Raw genomic sequence first — 18,805 nt, 5'->3', positions numbered from 1 at the left:
TGAAAAAAACCAACAACATAAGTCAGATTCTAGTAATGTCAGTCTTGATTCCCTATCTTTTCAATTTTCTTCTATTTCTCTACTATATTGAGGAAAAAAGACATCACTAAACTTCCTTTTATAATTTCTTTTTAAAGGATTATCTAGATCAAAGTGTTTTTACTTTGGCGTTGTTGACATTTTGGGGCCAAGCAAGTCTTTGTTGTGTTGTGTGTGGGGGGGTGAAGTAGGGGGAGGAAGGTGGTACCCTGTCTGTTTTGTGATGTTTAGCATCATGCCTGGGATCTACCCACTAGATGCCAGTAGCACTTCTCTCCCTTTCCCATAGTTATGACAACCAAAAATCTTCCCATATACCACCATATGTTCCCTGTAGAACTGAATCACCCCCAACTGAGAACCAGTGCCTTCCTTACATTAGTGTTTGGCAAACTATGGCTATGGATCACCCATATCAAAATTACTCGCAGGACTTGTTAAAGTGTTATTTCCTTAGAATTTCTGGAGTTGGATTCCAGAAATCTACATTTTTCAAAAGTTCCTTGGTGATTCTGATGCACACATGTGTCAGAAATACAGACCATCCATAAAGACTATATGACTAATAAGTATGCAGGTAAAACTATTGCTGAAATGCTTTATTAATTGGTAATATGCTAGTTTCAGGTTAAATTAATGGTATAGTGGAATTTTAAATGTATTTTGTGTGTGTACACACACACATTATATATATCACTTTGGGTTCCATGGAAAATATAAATAGTATATCTATGCCCATGTTATGAAGCTTATATTTTAAGTTTTTTCTCAATTGCATTATAAAAATTTTCAAACAGAAAAAGTTAAAGAATAATACATACAATGAACATTTTTTTCTTACATTGAGAATCAATTGTTGTTAACATTTTTAGTGATAAATGCCTACATTGGAAAAAAGAAAGATCTCAAGTAAACAACATAACTTTACATCTCAAGGAATTAGAAAAAGGAGAACAAACTAAGGTCAGAGTTAGCTGCAGGAAGGAAATAATAGCAGTAAGAGCTGGAATAAATGAAATGAATAATAGAAAGACAATAGAAAAATCAGTGAAACTAAGAGGTCGTTTTTTGAAAAAAATAAACAAAACTGACAAACCTTTAGCTAGACTGACCAAGAAAAAAAGAGAACTCAAGCAAAATTATAAATGAAAGAGGAGGTATTTCAACTGACACCACAGGCATTCAAAGGAACATAAGAGGCTTCTGTGAACAATTATGTACCAACAAATTGAATAACAATAGCCTAGAAGGAGAAGATAAATTCCTAGAAATGTACAACATACCAAGACTGAATCATAAAGAAATAGAAAACCTGAACAGTCCAATAACAACTAAGGATATTGGATCAATAATCAAACACTCCCAACACAGAAAATCCCAGGATCAAATGACTTCACTGGTGAGTCCTCTGAAACATTTAAAGAAGAATTAATACCAGTCCTTCTTAAAGTCTTCCCCCCAAAAGGGGGAGGGAAGACTCCCAGACTCATTCTACAAGGCCAGCAATACCCTATACCAAAGCCAGGTAAGGACACTATAAGAAAAGTACAGGTCAATATCCCTGATGATTTTAATGCAAAAATTCTCTTAAATGGAATTCAAGAGCACATTAAAATGATCATGCCTTAATCAAATAGAATTTATCCATAGAATGCAAGGATTGTTTAACATGCAGATCAATCAATATGATACACTACATTCATACAATAAAGGATAATAATTATATGATCTGAATAGATGGAGCACAGTGCTTGACAAAATATATCACCTTTTTCTGATGAAAGCATGAAAAAAATTAGGTATAGGAGGAACAGACCTCAACATACCAAAGGCGCCATATATGACAAACACACAGCTAACATATTCAGTGGTGAAAAGCTGAAAGCTTTTCCTCTGAAACTAAGAACAAGATAAGGTATCTGCTTTCATATAGCACTGGAAGTCCTAGCCAGAGCAGTTAGGCAAGAAAAAAAAATCAAGGCATCCAAATGGGAAATGATGAAGTAAAATGGTCTCTGTAGATGATATAATCTTTTATATAGAAAACCCTAAAGACTGTCAGAAAACTGTCATAATAAATAAGTTTAGTAAAGTTGCAAGATACAAAATCAATACGCCAAAGTCAATTGCATTTCTATACACTAACAACGAAATAACTGAAAAAGAAAAAACAATCCCATTTACAGTAGAAGTTGCTCAAAGAGTAGATCTTAAATGTTCTCACAACAAAAAAGAATTGTGATTATGTGAGGTGATGCATGTATTAACTAACCTTATTGTGATAATCTTTTTGCAGTATGTATGGGTTTATATATCATCTCATTGTATACCTTAAAGTTACACAATGTTATATGTCAATTATATCTTAATAAAGCTAGAAAAAGGTTAAAATTTTGTTATCTTCCCTGTGTATGTGCATGAGAGAGAGAAGGAGGAAGAGGAGGAGAGAGAGAATAAGAGATGAGAAGCTTTCATGGTGAATATGATATCTAAGTAAAGGAGAATTAAGTGTAGAATACTGTAATATAATGGCTCCCATCTTGATAAATGGATCCATCCATCTTCATGGTGTTGTAATCAGGAAACCTTTACTCTTAATGAGAATTTAGTATAATGGTTGCTTAGTTGAGTACTTCCTTTCCTTGCCATATTTCTAGATGTTTTAGTACCACTCCAGGTAGATTCTTTTCTACCCTTAACGTAGCCTAAACAGTGATACCCAGAGGATCGTCTGTGGACTGATCCATCAAGGAGGTAAGTACAGTAACTGAGAGTAAGTATTTAGAAAGTCTCATAACAATTGGCAGAGAATTTGATTTCTGCTAAATCTAAATATGATTGGAGTTAATGTTTGGTATGTCTTTTAAAATTTTCATTTTCTCATCACTTTTACTGTATCTGCAAAGGGATCATATTGGTCTGTGTTCTTGTAAGTACCTATTGTTATAAAATGTGTCATCCCAAAACTTAGTGGTTTAAAATAACAGCAGTCACTTATTTTGTTAACAAATCTGTAATTTGATCAGGGCTTGGAGGGAAGACTTGCATCTCCTCTGTGCAGAGGCAGCTGAGTAGCTTGACTGAAGTCTGTTCACTCACATAGCAGGCATCTTGATGTTGGCTGTCAGCTGGGAACTCTGCCAGGGCTGAGGGCTGGGGACCTGAGTTCCTTTCCATGTGTGGTCTGGGCTTCATCAGAGATTGATGACTGGGTTCCCAGGATAGTGTCCTTAGATAAAGCCCAGTAAAAACTCTTTCTCCTCTTATGACCTACTCTTAGCAGTCTATGTGTCATTTCTGCTGCACTACACACTGAGGGAGCCACAGAGGTATTCCTAGAGTGATGAGGTTGGAGACACAGACTCCACCTTTTGATGGAGTGGCAAAATCGTAGAAATGTTGCTGCTGCCATTTCAAAAAGTGTTGTCTGCCACAGTCAGTGATGGATGGGAAATTGAAAAAATTGGGGAACAGATAGCTTTCATTGAGAAGCACTATTGACCTTAGTCCTCAATGACAGTTTTATTGGGTACTTTTATCTGCATACTAATTTAACTCCTATGTATTTGAGGAATACTTGTTAATGCTTTTATGTAGTAGACATAGTATGGTGTAATGGTTTATTTGGGCATTACTGTGGACTTTAACTTCCATTGTGGCCCCAGCTAGTTGTTGATGGTGGTCATTTTGAGACTTCCATTATGAGTATGTTGGTATGCTTGTTGCTGTCTCTGAGTTCTCAGACTCTTGTTCATTTTTCTCCATTCTTTATTTTTTCTGTTCTTCTATCTAGGTATTCTCATTTGACTTATCTTCCATGTTCACTCAAATCTGCTCTTGAGCCCTTCTATTGAATTTTTTATTTTTTACTTGATTTTCAAGTACAGAATTCTCATTTAAAAAGTAGTTTGTCTTTTCATTTGTGTTCTCTATTTGTGTGATACTGTTCTCGTGCTTTCTTTTAGATATATATTCATCAATTATTTTATGTGTTGAGCATATTTGTAATACTGGCTCTTTATTAAGTCCAGTATCTGGGCTTTCTCAGTGACAGTTTCTGTTGAACAGCCCTCCTCCCTTTTTCTGTCACCTGTATGTGGGTCATATTATCCTGCTTTTTCTTTGTTTTGTTTTTACAGTTTAAAACTTCTTGCATGTTGAATTCTGTACTTTTAAAATAATAAGTTTTATCAACTCCAGAAATCAGATGATTCCTTCCTCCCTGGGTCTTTTATTCTTGCTCTTTCTTTTTTTTTTATTGCTTAGTGCTTACTTTGTTTGCCTCCTTCCTCAACTAATTTTTTAAAGTCAGTATTGCTAGGTCATTGTGTTGCACCCCCCCCCCCAATATCTTTGTTCAGTTAACTTAGTGGTCAGCTAATGATTGGACAGAGATTACCTTAGATACCTTAAACCAGTAAAGCTTCCAACCTAAGCTGAGGGGGCTTTCAGTACTCCACCATTTTACAGCTCTGCTTTAGTCTTCATTTCCTGGTTTTGCAGAGCCTTAAGATTAGGAAGAAGGGAGAGATCAGGCTTTTTCATCTCTTTTCCCTGGCATGTGCATAGTTCTCACATGCTGATGTTTTTCTGGATTCCCAGGCATATGTTGGAGCTTTTCAGAGTCCTTTTTGGAGCTCTCCCCACATTTTCTTTTTTTTGTTTTTGGTCATCTTTTTTTACCTTAACTGTTACTGCTACTTCCAGCAGCTGCAATATTAAATAGTCGACACTGGTATTTTTTTTTTCATGCTAATTGGTTTTTTTAAATTTTATTTTGGTATGATTAATCTACAATTACATGAGGAACATTATGTTTACTAGGCTACCCCCTTCACCAAGTCCCCCCAACAAACCCCATTACAGTCACTGTCCATCAGTGTAGTAAGATGCTATAGACTCACTACTTGTGTTCTCTGTGTTGCACAGCCCACCCCCTGCCTCACCCCCACATTATACATGCTAATTGTGGTACCTCCTTTCTTCTGCCCCCCGCCTTATCCCTCCCTTCCCACCCATCCTCCCGAGTCCCTTTCCCTTTGGTAACTGTTAGCCCATTCTTGGGTTCTGTGATTCTGCTGCTGTTTTGTTCCTCCAGTTTTTTCTTTGCTCTTGTACTCCACATATGAGGGAAATCATTTGGTACTTGTCTTTCTCTGCCTGGCTTACTTCACTGAGCATAATACTCTCTAGCTCCATCCATGCTGTTGCAAATGGTAGTATCTGTTTTCTTCTTATAGCTGTCCATTGTGTATATATATCACATCTTTATCCATTCATATATTGATGGGCACTTAGGTTGCTTCCATTTCTTGGCTATTGTAAATAATGTTGCAATAAACATAGGGGTGCATCTGTCTTTTTCAAATTGGGCTGCTGCATTCTTAGGGTAAGTTCCTAGAAGTGGAATTCCTGGGTCAAATGGTATTTCTATTTTGAGCTTTTTGAGGAATCTCCATACTGCTTTCCACAATGGTTGAACAAATCTGCATTCCCACCAGCAGTGTAGGAGGGTTCCCCTTTCTCCGCAACCTCGCCAACATTTGTTGTTGTTTGTCTTTTGGATGGTGGCGATCCTTACTGGTGTGAGGTGATATCTCATTGTGGTTTTAATTTGCATTTCTCTGATAACTAGCGATGTGGAGCATCTTTTCATGTGTCTGTTGGCCATCTGAATTTCTTCTTTGGAGAACTGTCTGTTCCGCTCCTCTGCCCATTTTTTAATTGGATTGTTCGCTTTTTGTTTGTTGAGGTGTGTGAGCTCTTTATATATTTTGGATGTCAACCCTTTATTGGATCTCTCATTTATAAATATATTCTCCCATACTGTAGGAAGCCTTTTTGTTCTATTGGTGGTGTCCTTTGCAGTACAGAAGCTTTTCAGCTTGATATAGTCTCACCTGTTCATTTTTGCTTTTGTTTTCCTTGCCCGGGGAGATATGCTCATGAAGAAGTCACTCATGTTTATGTCCAAGAGCTTTTGTCTATGTTTTTTTCTAAGAGTTTTATGGTTTTGTGACTTACATTCAGGTCTTTGATCCATTTCAAATTTACTTTTGTGTATGGGGTTAGACAATGATCCAGTTTCATTCTCTTACATGTAGCTGTCCAGTTTTGCCAACACCAACTGTTGAAGAGGCTGTCATTTCCCCATTGTATGTTCATGGCTCCTTTATCATATATTAATTGACCATATATGTTTGGGTTAATGTCTGGAGTCTCTATTCTGTTCTACTGGTCTGTGGCTCTGTTCTTGTGCCAGTACCAAATTGTCTTGATTACTGTGGCTTTGTAGTAGAGCTTGAAGTTGGGGGGTGAAATCCTCCTCACCTTATTCTTCCTTCTCAGGATTGCTTTGAGTATTTGGGTTATTAGGTGGTTCTATATGAATTTTTGAACTATTTGTTCCAGTTTCTTGAAGAGTGTTGTTGGTAATTTGATAGGAATTGCATTGAATCTATAGCTTGCTTCGGGCAGGATGGCCATTTTGACAATATTAATTCTTCCTAGCCAAGGGCATGGGATAAGTTTCCATTTGTTAGTGTCCTCTTTAATTTCTCTTAAGAGTGTCTTACAGTTTTCAGGGTATAGGTCTTTCACTTCCTTGGTTAGGTTTATTCCTAGGTATTTTTTTCTTTTTGATGCAATTGTGAATGGAATTGTTTTCCCAATTTCTCTTTCTGTTAGTTCATTGTTAGTGTATAGGAAAGCCACAGGTTTCTTTGTATTACTTTTGTATTCTGCAACTTTGCTGAGTTCTGATATTAGTTCTAGTAGTTTTGGAGTGGAGTTTTTAGGGTTTTTTATGTACAGTATCATGTCACCTGCAAATAGTGTCAGTTTGAGTTCTTCTTTACCAATCTGGGTTCCTTGTATTTCTTTGTTTTGTCTAATTGCCATGGCTAGGACCTCCAGTACTATGTTGAATAACAGTGGGGAGAGTGGGCATCCCTGTCTTGTTCCCGATCTTAGAGGAAAAGCTTTCAGCTTCTCGCTGTTCAGTATGATGTTAGCTGTGGGTTTATCATATATGGCCTTTATTATGTTGAGGTTCTTGCCCTTTATACCCATTTTGTTGAGAGTTTTTATCATGAATGGATATTGAATTTTGTCAAATGCTTTCTCAGCGTCTATCGAGCTGATCATGTGATTTTGTCCTCCTTTTTGTTTATGTGGTGGATGATGTTGATGGATTTCGAATGTTGTTCCATCCTTGCATCCCTGAGATGAATCCCACTTGGTCATGGGGTATGATCCTCTTGATGTATTTTTGAATTTGATTTGCTAATATTTTGTTGAGTACTTTTGCATCTATGTTCATAAGGGATATTGGTTTGTAATTTTCTCTTTTGTTGGGGTCTTTGCCTGGTTTTGGTGTTTGGGTCATGTTGGCTTCATAGAATGAGTTTGGGCGTATTCCCTCCTCTTCTATTTTTTGGAAAACTTTAAGGAGAATGGGTATTATGTCTTCTCTGTATGTCTGATAAAATTCCAAGGTAAATCCATCTGGCCTAGGGGTTTTGCTCTTGTGCAGTTTTTTGATTATTGCTTCAGTTTCATAATTGGTCTGTTTAGATTTTCTGTTTGTTCCTTGGTCAGTCTTGGAAGGTTGTATTTTTCTAAGAAGTTGTCCATTTCTTCTAGGTTTTCCATCTTGTTAGCATATAGGTTTTCATAGTATTCTCTAGTAATTCTTTGTATTTCTGTGGAGTCTGTTGTGATTTTTCCTTTCTCATTTCTGATTCTGTTGATGTGTGTAGATTCTCTTTTTCTCTTAATAAGACTGGCTAGAGGCTTATCTATTTTGTTTATTTTCTCAAAGAACCAGCTCTTGGTTTTATTGATTTTTTTCTATTTTATTTTTATTCTTCTCAACTTTATTTATTTCTTCTCTGAATTTTATTATTTCCCTCCTTCTGCTGACGTTAGGCCTCATTTGTTCTTCTTTTTCCAATTTCAATAATTGTGACTTTAGACTATTCATTTGGGATTGTTCTTCCTTCTTTAAATATGCCTGGATTGCTGTATACTTTCCTCTTAAAACTGCTTTCGGCATGTCAAAAATTGGTGCTTTGTGTTGTTGTTGTCATTTGTTTTCGTATATTGCTTGATCTGTGTTTTATTTTGGTTGTTGACCCATTGATTATTTAGGTGCATGTTGTTAAGCCTCCATGTGTTTGTGAGCCTTTTTGCTTTCTTTGTACAATTTATTTCTAGTTTTATGCTTTTGTGGTCTGAGAAGTTGGTTGGTAGAATTTCAGTCTTTTTTAATTTACTGAGGCTCTTTTTGTGGCCTAGTATGTGGTCTATTCTGGAGAATGTTCCATGTGCACTTGAGAAGAATGTGTATCCTGTTGCTTTTGCATGTAGAGTTCTATAGATGTCTGTTAGGTCCATCTGTTCTAGTGTGTTGTTCCGTGCATGTGTGTCCTTACTTCTTTTCTGTCTGGTGGATCTGTCCTTTGGAGTGAGTGGTGTGTTGAAGTCTCCTAAAATGAATGCATTGCATTCTGTTTCCTCCTTTAATTCTGTTAGTATTTGTTTCACATATGTTGGTGCTCCTGTATTGGATGCATATATATTTATAATGGTTATTTCCTCTTGTTGGATTAACCCTTTTATCATTATGTAATGTCCTTCTTTTTCTCTTGTTCCTTTCTTTGTTTTGAAGTCTATTTTGTCTGACACTAGTACTGCAACACCTGCTTTTTTCTCTTTGTTGTTTCCATGAAATATCTTTTTCTATCCCTTGACTTTTAGTTTGTGCATGTCTTTGGGTTTGAGGTGAGTCTCTTGTAAGCAGCATATAGATGGGTCTTGCTTTTTTATCCATTCTATTACTCTGTGTCTTTTGATTGGTGCATTCATACCATTTACCTTTATGGTGATTATTGAAAGATATGTACTTACTGCCGTTGCAGGCTTTAGATTCGTGGTTACCAAAGGTTCAAGGTTAGCTTCTTTACTATCTTACTAACTTAACTTGCTTATTGGGCTATTATAAACACAGTCTGATGATTCTTTATTTCTCTCCCTTCTTATTCCTCCTCCTCCATTCTTTGTATGTTAGGTGTTTTATTTTGTGCTCTTTTATGTTTCTTTTGACTGCTTTTGTGGGTAGTTGATTTTATTTTTTGGCTTTAGTCTTTGGTTGGTCTGCTTTGTTTGCTGTGATTTTATTTTCTCTGGTGATATCTAATTAGCCTTAGGAGTGCTTCCATCTATAACAGTCCCTCTAGAATACCCTGTAGAGGTGGTTTGTGGGAAGTAAATTCCCTCTGCTTTTGCTTGTCTGGGAATTGTTTAATTCCTCCTTTATATTTAAATGATCATCGTACTGGATATAGTATTCTTGGTTCAAGGCCCTTCTATTTCATTACATTAAATACATCGTGGCATTCTCTTCTGGCCTGTAAGGTTTCTGTTGAGAAGTCTGATGATAGCTGGATGGGTTTTCCTTTGTAGGTGACCTGTTTTCTCTCTCTGGCTGCTTTTAATACTCTGTCCTTGTCCTTGATCTTTGCCATTTTAATCATTATGCGTCTTGGTGTTGTCCTCTTTGTGAACCGTCTCTCGGGAGTTCTGTGTGCTTCCGTAGTCTGAGCAACTATTTCCTCCCCCAGTTTGAGTAAGTTTTTATCAATTATTTCTTGAAATACACTTTCTATTCCTTTTTCTCTCTTCTTCTTCTTCTAGTACCCCTATAATGCGGATATTGTTCCTTTCACACAGTTCACACAGTTCTCCTAATATTCTCTCATTCCCGGAGATCCTTTTATCTCTCTCTGCATCAGCTTCTCTGCATTCCTGTTCTCTGATTTCTATTCTATTAAGAGCCTCTTGCACCTCGTCCGTTTTGCTTTTAAGTCCTTCCAGAGATTGTTGTATTTCTGTGTTCTCCCTCCCAACTTTATCCGTTAGCACTTGCATTTTTCTGTGCAGCTCCATCAGCATGGTTATGACCTTTATTTTGAATTCTTTTTCAGGAAGATTGGTTAAATCTATCTCCGCCAGTTCCGTCTCAGGGGATGTCTGATTTATTCTTGTCTGTATCAAATTCTTCTGCCTTTTCATAGAGGTTGTTGTAGGCTGTTGGCACATGTGTCATCTGGGAGACCAAAGCCCCTTCCTGCTTGCCTGTCGCCTTCCCTTCCTTTGAGAATGGCGACCCCTAGCGGCTTGTGCTGGGCAGCTGCACACTGACAGGGGTCTCTGAGTCTGGCCCGGTCGGCTGCGGAGGAGGCTCTGAGTGCCTGCTGGGGGTGTTGCCAGTCTCAGGCTGCAGCTCCGCTATGGCAGGGCTGTGCCAGAGGGGGAACGGGTGGGAGGCTGTTTATTGCCTTGAGTGGCCTCAGTGCTGTGCTCCCGCTCAGGGGATTAGGGCGCCTGGAGTTCCCCAGGATTCCCAACTGCTGGGTTGAGTGTGCTGGGATGCTTCTGTCCAGCTGTGAGGCTCCTGTCCCTTTAAGACTTTCAAAAAGCACTTGCTTTTCTTTTGTCCCAGGGGTGCCAGCTGCGGGGACCCACTTGCAGGTTTTACTGTTCCATTCCATAGTATCCAGCAGACTGTGTGCCTGTGCTCCCGGTGCGGATACTAGGGGTGGGTATTTGGCAGTCCTGGGCTCCCACTCCCTCCCTTCTCCGACTCCACCGCCGGAGAGCTGGGGTGGTCGGTGCGCTCAGGTCACGCTTGTGTGCGGCTTGTATCTTACCTCCTCCATGAAGCGCTGGGTTCTCACAGGTGTAGATGTAGCCTGGCTGTTGTCCTGTATCTTCTGGTCTCTCTCTTAGGAATAGTTGTATTCATTGTATTTTCAAAAATATATATGGTTTTGGGAGGAGATTTCTGCTGCCCTACTCATGCTGCTTTCTTGGCTCCTGACACTGCTATTTTTGACAAGCACTTTGGATAAAAGGCTGCTCTCAGGTAAATTAAACACATGTTCTGTAAGTGGGAGTTCCTGGTAGCTGATAAAATCATCATATTATGACAGTTCTCAGGAAATGGGGCTTTTGGGGGAGCTCCACATTCATTTTACCCCTTCCAGTGGTTGCTAGGCTCCCTGCTTATAGCTACTATGATTGCTAGGTTGTTGATTTTCAAAGGTACACACATTACTGGGCAGTATGTGTTGGGAATAGGTCAAGTTAAAAATATCATGGAACTTTTTTTCTGTTTTTACCAAATTCAGCATTTATCTTGAATTAAAGTTCCTTGGCGTATTGTAATCCTTTTTTTTGTTTTTCAATTCCCATAGTTTTGAAAAAGTTCCTTTTGGCAGCCAGCATTTTTGCTTCAATGTAGAACTGGACTATGGAGTTCCCCACTCTGCCATTCTGGAAGTGTTTCCTCCATTTTTCTTTAGTCTTCTTAAAAAATTAGAACACATCAAACAAGGAAGTTGCCTTTAAAAAGGTGATTAAATATTTTTTATTTAATCAGGTTGATGAAAACAGATTTGAATCCAACAAAGATAGTTACTTTCAAGTAATTGATACCTGAGGTTGTTCCATGCTGTGGTTTATGCTTAATGTAAATCTGAACCCACTTCAGTGTTTTCTTATTTGGATGATTTTATGTAGACTCATTAGCAGTTAGTATAACTACTATTGATGTAAGTAAAGTTTATGTAATATTTACTTGAAAAATGTTAGTCTTTTCTGGAAACTAGTACTTTAAAAACCATGGGGCTAGTTTCCAAGTTAATTTTTATTCCATATTTCCTTTTGCTACATTGATCATATAAATGTATTTTATTTTCAGTGACATTTTGTTCCAGTAAGCATGAATTATGATGACATTAATAGAAGGTTTTAATTTATGATTATGGAACTTGTGTTCTGGTTTTTTCATCTGTGCTCTTTTATTTCACAAGAGTTTCTAAATGAAAGCATAAACAAGTAGTGTCTTTTATATATGAGCTGTATTGTATAGATCTGCTTAATATTGACATATACATTTTTTCTTTGGCAGCAAATTAACCGCTTGAAGATTAGTCAGTTTGTATTTCAGATTAGAGCACCCACCTGTGTTATATCATGGTCCCTACAATAACCCTTTGAGGTGAGTGCTATTACTTTGCCCATTTTATAGATGAAGCAAATGCAATGAGAGGTTAAGTAGAATAAATATACATCTGAATGTCATCATTCTTTTCTTAATAACAGGTTTTATGGTTATAATATATAGACCAATCTCTAAATCTGAACTTGTCATGACATCTAGGGTTAAAAGTGAATATTAATTTTAATTTGCACTATCTCCGTTTGCTATTAGTAGAAGAAATCAGCCGTGTTAACATAATGAAAACTGGCCAAAATATAAATAATTGAATCTTGTTATATAACCAGGAAATTATGAATCAGAACATCAAAATTCTCTCTGTATTCTGCCCCTTAAGTGGTTTGGCTAAATAACAACTTTATTGAGGTAAAATGGCATGTAATAAACTATATATTTAAACTATAGTATTTGATAAGTTTTGACATATTATAGATATCTATAAAACCACCACCAAAGGCAATAGAATGAACATACTTATTACTCTGAAATGTTTTCGTGTGTCCCAGTGAAATCCCTTTTACACTGGCACACTCTGCTTGCTCTCTTACCCAGCAACTGCTGATCTGCTATCAAAGATTACTTTGTATTTTCTAGAATTTTATATAAATGGAATCATACAGTATGTATTTTTTTTATCTAGCTTCTTCAGAATAATTATTTTGAGATTTGTCCATGATGATGCATGTATTAAAAATAGTTCTGTTTTATTAACTAGTAGTATACAGGTGAATAAATGTGTACCTCATGTGAATAAATCCATTTCCACTTGTTCTATTTCCACTTTTTGTCTATAACAATGTTGCTGTAAAGATTCATGTACAAGTCTTTATATGGACATATGCATTTGTTACCTAGAAATGGAATGGATAGCTCATAAAGTTGGAGTTAAGTTCAAATTTGTAAGAAAGAGCCAAACTCTTTTCTGGTGTTGTAACATTTTATTTTCCCTCCAGTCATGGATGAGAGATTCATTCTCCTGATCTTTGCCAGCATTTGCTGTTGTCAATATTTTTTATTTCATATGTTCTCATAGGTATCTAGTGATATTGTATTACAATTTTAATTTGCATGTGCCCCTAATGTCTAATGATATTAAGCATCTTTTTTTGTGTGTTTATTTACCATCTACATATCTGCTTTAGTGAAGTATCTGTTCAGATATCTTGCTTGATTTTTAATTGGGTTGTTTATTTTCTTATTGAGTTTTCAGTGCTATTTATATATTCTGAACAAGTCTTTTATTAGATATATGCTCTCTGGGTGTTTTTGTTCTCTTCACAATGTCGTCTAAAAAAGATGTTTTCATTTTGATGAAGTCAAATATATCAATTTATTCTTTCAAGGATCATGCTTATGGTTTTGTTTCTAAGAAATATTTACTTAATCCAAGGTTTCAAGGATTTCTCCTATGTTTCTTTAAGAATTTTATTGGTTTAGATTCTGCAGAGATCTTTGGTCCTTTTTGAGTTAATTTTTGCATAGGTACAGTATGGATTGAAGTTTATGTTTTTTTGTTAAGGGATACACAGTGTTTTTCAGCTGTCTGTTGAAATGACTACCCTTTCTCTACTGAACTGCTTTTACTATATCTTTCTCAACATTTAGTTGTCTATTTTTATGTAGGTCTCATTCTGGATTCTATTTTGTTTCATTGTTCTCTCTGTCTTGATGCCAGTACAACAATGTCTTGATTTCTGTAACATTTTTTTTAAACATGAAATTATTCATGAATTTGCATATCATCTTGCACAGAGGCCATGCTAATCTTTTCTGTGTCATTCCAATTTTAATACATGTGCTGCTGAGGCAATCACTTGATTTCTGTAACTTTATAGTAAGTCTTGAAATCAGTAGATATAGTCTCCCATTTTGTCTTTTTCAAAGTTTTCAATAATTTTTAATTCAAGTATTCTCATTTTCTATTCAGGTCTTTCTTATTTTCAGACAAATTTTAGAATTGGTTTGTCAGTTTCTACAAGAAAGCCTACTATGATTTTTATTGAGATTGCATGGGATCTACAGATTATCCAAACCTGTGAACATAATATATCTCATTTATTATTTTCTTCATGAATTTCTCCCAGCAGTGTTTTGAAATTTTCTCTTTTAAAACTACAATAACTTAAAATTATAATTTCTGGTTGTTGCTAGCTTGTAGAAATACAGGTAATCTTTATATGCTGATTCTCTATTCTGCCTTGCTAAACTCATTTAGTTTTAGTACCTTTTTTGTAGATTCCCGCATTCTCTATATAGATGGTTATATCATCAGCAAACATTATAGTTTTCCTTCTTCCTTTCTTATCTCATTGAATTGTATTTGTTTTTCTTGACTAATTACCTTGGTTCATACCTCCAGTATAATTCCTAATAGAGGTGGTGAGAGCTGATGGTTCTGTTATTAGGTGGAAAGCATTCAGTTTTTCATCATTAAGTATGATGTTAACTGTGTTTTCCACAGATACACTTTCAGGTCAAGGAAGATGTGTCCTGTCCCCTGCTTTCATTCTCTGCCATCTATTTCATCTTTCTTGTACAGCTGTAGTCATGTCATTTGTGTCTCTGTGACAGCCTAAACTCTTTAATCTGCATTTATGGTAATGGAAAAAATAAACTAAATGTTTGCCATTTTGATCTTGAAGTTAAAAGAATGTGATTGTTTTTTATTAAACAGAAAGCATTTATATTACAGTAATATAATTCTGAACATAAAATAGTTTAATCCCCAGAATTTAATTTACCAGTCACTGTGTGAATTTGCCCAAGTGCTTTTTCTGTCTCTTACTATATTTGTCCCATTATTTTTATAGTTGGAATATGTCCATTTATGTTCAGCTCTTTTCACTTAAATATAATATATTAAGTTTTTAATGTCTGTAGACAAAATTTATCATAATTTTAGATCTCTTATATTTAAAATTCTGCTAGTACATTGGATGTAAGGGAACGAACGTTTGATAGATCACAATTCATATTTTTTTTATAAAGACAGGTTCTTTTTCCACTGACAATAGTACATATATATTATTTTCAAACTAATACATATATATTATTAATAAACTAATACATACATATTAATTGTACTGAAACACCTTTCAGATGAAAAAAGAAAGATGATATGGAGAATTTTATTTGATCTCCTTTCTAAAGCATCAATTTGGAGAGATTTTTCAAGTAATAAAATCCTCTAGAAATCAAGCAGAATTGTAGCTTTATGAAATGAAAATAAATGTGGCAAGAAGTGTGAATATATTTGGAATCTTGGTAACTAAAAGTATTACCTTATTTTATGGAGAAATCTCAAGAGCTGTGAGACAATCCAGTTATGCTTTAGGTCTGATGTTTTTAAGTTTCCCAAGAAAGTAACTTAGTGTTAATGAAACTGAGTAGTAGGAATAATTTTAAGATTATAAGTTAAATTATTTCAGACCTATGATTCTAAAAAATACAGGCTCAGAAGAATAGCTAAGAATATATACTTAATTTGTTATACTTTTTATCTGGTCACTTAAGGAATATTTATTCAGTGCCCAGCATCCTTTAAGGTGGGGGTGAAGGTCTTGAATACATAATGACAATTGTGTTAAAACCAGTCTTTCTTTGTCTACTTGTCATTAATGGTCTCAATCAGTAAACTGCCTCTTATGAAGGCACTTACAAAAGGGCTATAGGAAGATAAAATATTTTATGCTAGAATGTAAGTTCCATAACGATAAGGAGTTGTGATTTAAAATTTTTTTTTTTTTGAGAGGGCATCTCTCATATTTATTGATCAAATGGTTGTTAACAACAATAAAATTCTGTATAGGGGGGTCAATGCTCAATGTACAATCATTAATCCATTCAAGCCTAATTCTCGTCAGTCTCCAATCTTCTGAAGCATAACGAACAAGTTCTTACATGGTGAACGAATTCTTACATAGTGAATAAATTCTTACATGGTGAACAGTACAAGGGCATTCATCACAGAAACTTTCGGTTTTGATCACGCATTATGAACTATAAACAATCAGTTCAAACATGAATATTCGTTTGATTTTTATACTTGATTTATATGTTGATCCCACATTTCTCCCTTTATTATTATTATTATTTTTATTTTTAATAAAATGCTGAAGTGGTAGGTAGATGCAAGATAAAGGTAGAAAACATAGTTCAGTGCTGTAAGAGGGCAAATGTAGATGATCAGGTGTGTGCTTATGGACTAAGTATTAATCCAAGCTAGACAAGGGCAGCAAAACATCCACGGATGCAGAAGATTTCTCTCAAAACAGGGGGGGTGAGGTTCTGAGCCTCACCTCTGTTGATCCCCAATTTCTCACCTGATGGCCCCCCTGCGACTGCGCCTGCCTTAGGTTGTTCCTCCCTTGAGGAATCTTACCCGTCTCTGGCTAACCAGTCACCTTTCGGGGCCATACAGGGAAATGTAAAGTTGGTAAGTGAGAGAGAAGCCATATTGTTTGCAAAGGTTAGCTTTTTACTTCTTTGCAGATTTATGCCCTGTGGCTTCTATGCCCAGCACTTGTCTCGAGGTATCTTTACCACCTGGAGGAATTATGATACTTGGTAAATTCGATATGAGGCATGAATTCTATTTAAGGGTTGTAATTAGGAAGGAAGAAGAAAAGCTATAGAGGTAGCATATGGAAGAAAACATGGGAAGATTGATTATTTCTTTGACATATCTTCTTGTAGAGTACCTTAAGCATGTATAGGTTTTAAACTACCAACTAACTTGTGCTCACATATTAACATAATAGGAATACGGTGACATAAACAAAGCAAATCTATAATTACCATCCATCTCCAGTGAAGCCAAGAAAACCATTTAGGCACCCTAGGCATTTGTGAAAATTTGTCTACGATATGATGGATATTGTCCAACTGTACTTGAACAGTCTGAGAGAAATCAGACAAATTAAAGCAACCCATTTCTGGGATCTGTTCACATCCCATATGTTCTTTTAACTGTAGATAGTGTGATTTAAAATTTTTTAAAATAATTTTTATATAAATATAAGGAACATGAGAATTTGAGGATAGAGGGTTTGGTTTGTTTTATTCTGTTAAAAAACATTTACGTATGTTAATTATAATGTCCTGCTGTCTTATTACTAGTTCTTTTTGTTTGAATATTCCATACTTTGGATAGTCAAGTTTAGGTTTCCCTGGTCTGTAAAGAACAGTGGGTTTTAACCTTCCATTTATAATCTGCTAAATCTGTTTAAACATGGAATCAAATAGATTGACTACTTTCAGGATGGGCTTATCTGAGAATGTTGTCTAAGAATAGAATTGGTTAGTCTTTAAAAAATGTGTGACTCGGTTTTCCTAATAACTTCATACCCATGGAAAGACTACTGAATGTGTTGTTTTTGCTAAAAATGGGAGTAATACCCAATAAAATACTTGCTTAATGTTAATTGGTTTTCAAAATAATCTATTTGCACTTTGTACATAATGTTTACAATAAAACTATAATATTTAAAGCACAATAGTCTCATTAACATTCTCTGGATACCAGTTAGAGAGTTGTCTGAGATAACATAAATCTGATTTTAGTGATTAGTCAGGAAGGCAATAACTAATTAAAGAATTCTTAGTCTTTATGTGTATAGTCTCCTTTGATGACTTTATGAAAGTTTATATGTAGGATGGAGGATGATCAGTAAAGCCCCCTAGAAACGTTTGATATTTTGCTGAACTGAGACTATAATTACATTCTCTTAGCATTTCTAAAAGAAGGACTTGCTTTCATAAGTGAATAGAAAAAGCTTATAGTTTTTTATGAAGAGGTGTCTTCTGAGAAAAGCAGACACTCTCATCTGCCAGCCTGAGGTCACATATTAAGATGCTCATAACCTTTTTGAAATGTTTTTTCAAGATGTAATAGAAATTCTGAGGAGGCTTATTTGGCTTATTTCTTATTGTCTATGGGCATTTAGGTTGTCAATGGCATAATTGTGCCGTTTGTCAAGTTATGTGTATTTAAAAGGTAGATACTTTTCAAGACTATGGAAGTATCTGGGTGATTTTACATGGAAATTTCATTGAAACAATCCAGGGTCAAACACAAATGTGTAGTAGTAAATGGGAAGGACTATTGTTGGCACAAATATATTTATACCTTTTGATCTTGTCATTCCTGTACCATTCTTTGTCATTGTGATATTTTGTAACATTGGCAGGTGTTCTTTTTTTGGTAGCTGTTAAAATTAATTTCTGAATTCTGCTATTATTCCTGTATTTCCTTATGTCTTCAGCTGGACCACTCACCCCCAAGTGAAGGGAAGGCAGAGTCAGGAAGAAGGGAAGTATAAATCCATTATAGACAAGAGTGGAACATGCACAAAGAGATCATGCTTCATCTTTTGTATTGTATATTTTCTGTATCTTGTGAATGTTTGTTGGTTGAGTAGTACCATTATGAAAGATGGATTAGTTTCCCATTGGAGTGTAATGAATTACCAGAAATGTAGCAGCTTAAAACAACATACTTTTATTTTCTCCTAGTTTCTGTGAGTTAGGGGTATGGGCACAGCTTGGTTGGTTTTCATAAAGTTGCAGCCTAGGTGTTGATTGGAGTTTGGGAGCTTGGGGGTTCTCTTCCAAGCTTACGTGATTGTTGACGAACACAGTCAACTGTAGGGCTGAGGATTTTAGTTCCTCGCTGACTCCTAGAGGCCCCTGAACTTTCTTGCC

The 18,805-nt window shown here is 35.8% G+C and overlaps 1 protein-coding gene and 1 non-coding gene across 17 annotated transcripts in view; one reads left to right on the top strand and one right to left on the bottom strand.

Annotated features, from left to right (window-relative positions):
- Window positions 1–18,805, top strand: part of PTPN4 (protein tyrosine phosphatase non-receptor type 4) — a 269,179-nt gene that overhangs the window by 35,141 nt on the left and 215,233 nt on the right. For 3 of the 16 annotated variants that reach the window (XM_073241320.1, XM_073241318.1, XM_073241319.1), the window contains 2 exons: window positions 11,298–11,455; window positions 12,014–12,103. The exons of 12 other annotated variants lie outside the window; for them this stretch is intronic. The gene's annotated coding sequence lies outside the window, so the exon portion shown is untranslated. The remainder of the gene's footprint in view (window positions 1–11,297; window positions 11,456–12,013; window positions 12,104–18,805) is intronic. One more of the 16 variants, XM_073241321.1, reaches the window with a different exon arrangement.
- On the bottom strand, window positions 13,812–13,917 carry LOC118968862 (U6 spliceosomal RNA). The gene has a single exon (XR_005056710.1). It is a non-coding gene; the product is annotated as a U6 spliceosomal RNA (small nuclear RNA).

The sequence above is a fragment of the Manis javanica genome, chromosome 7 (assembly GCF_040802235.1).
Source record: "Manis javanica isolate MJ-LG chromosome 7, MJ_LKY, whole genome shotgun sequence".
In the NCBI taxonomy this organism is placed as follows: domain Eukaryota; kingdom Metazoa; phylum Chordata; class Mammalia; order Pholidota; family Manidae; genus Manis; species Manis javanica.
Note: the sequence above shows the minus strand (reverse complement) of the source record. Positions and strands in the feature narration are given on the sequence as shown.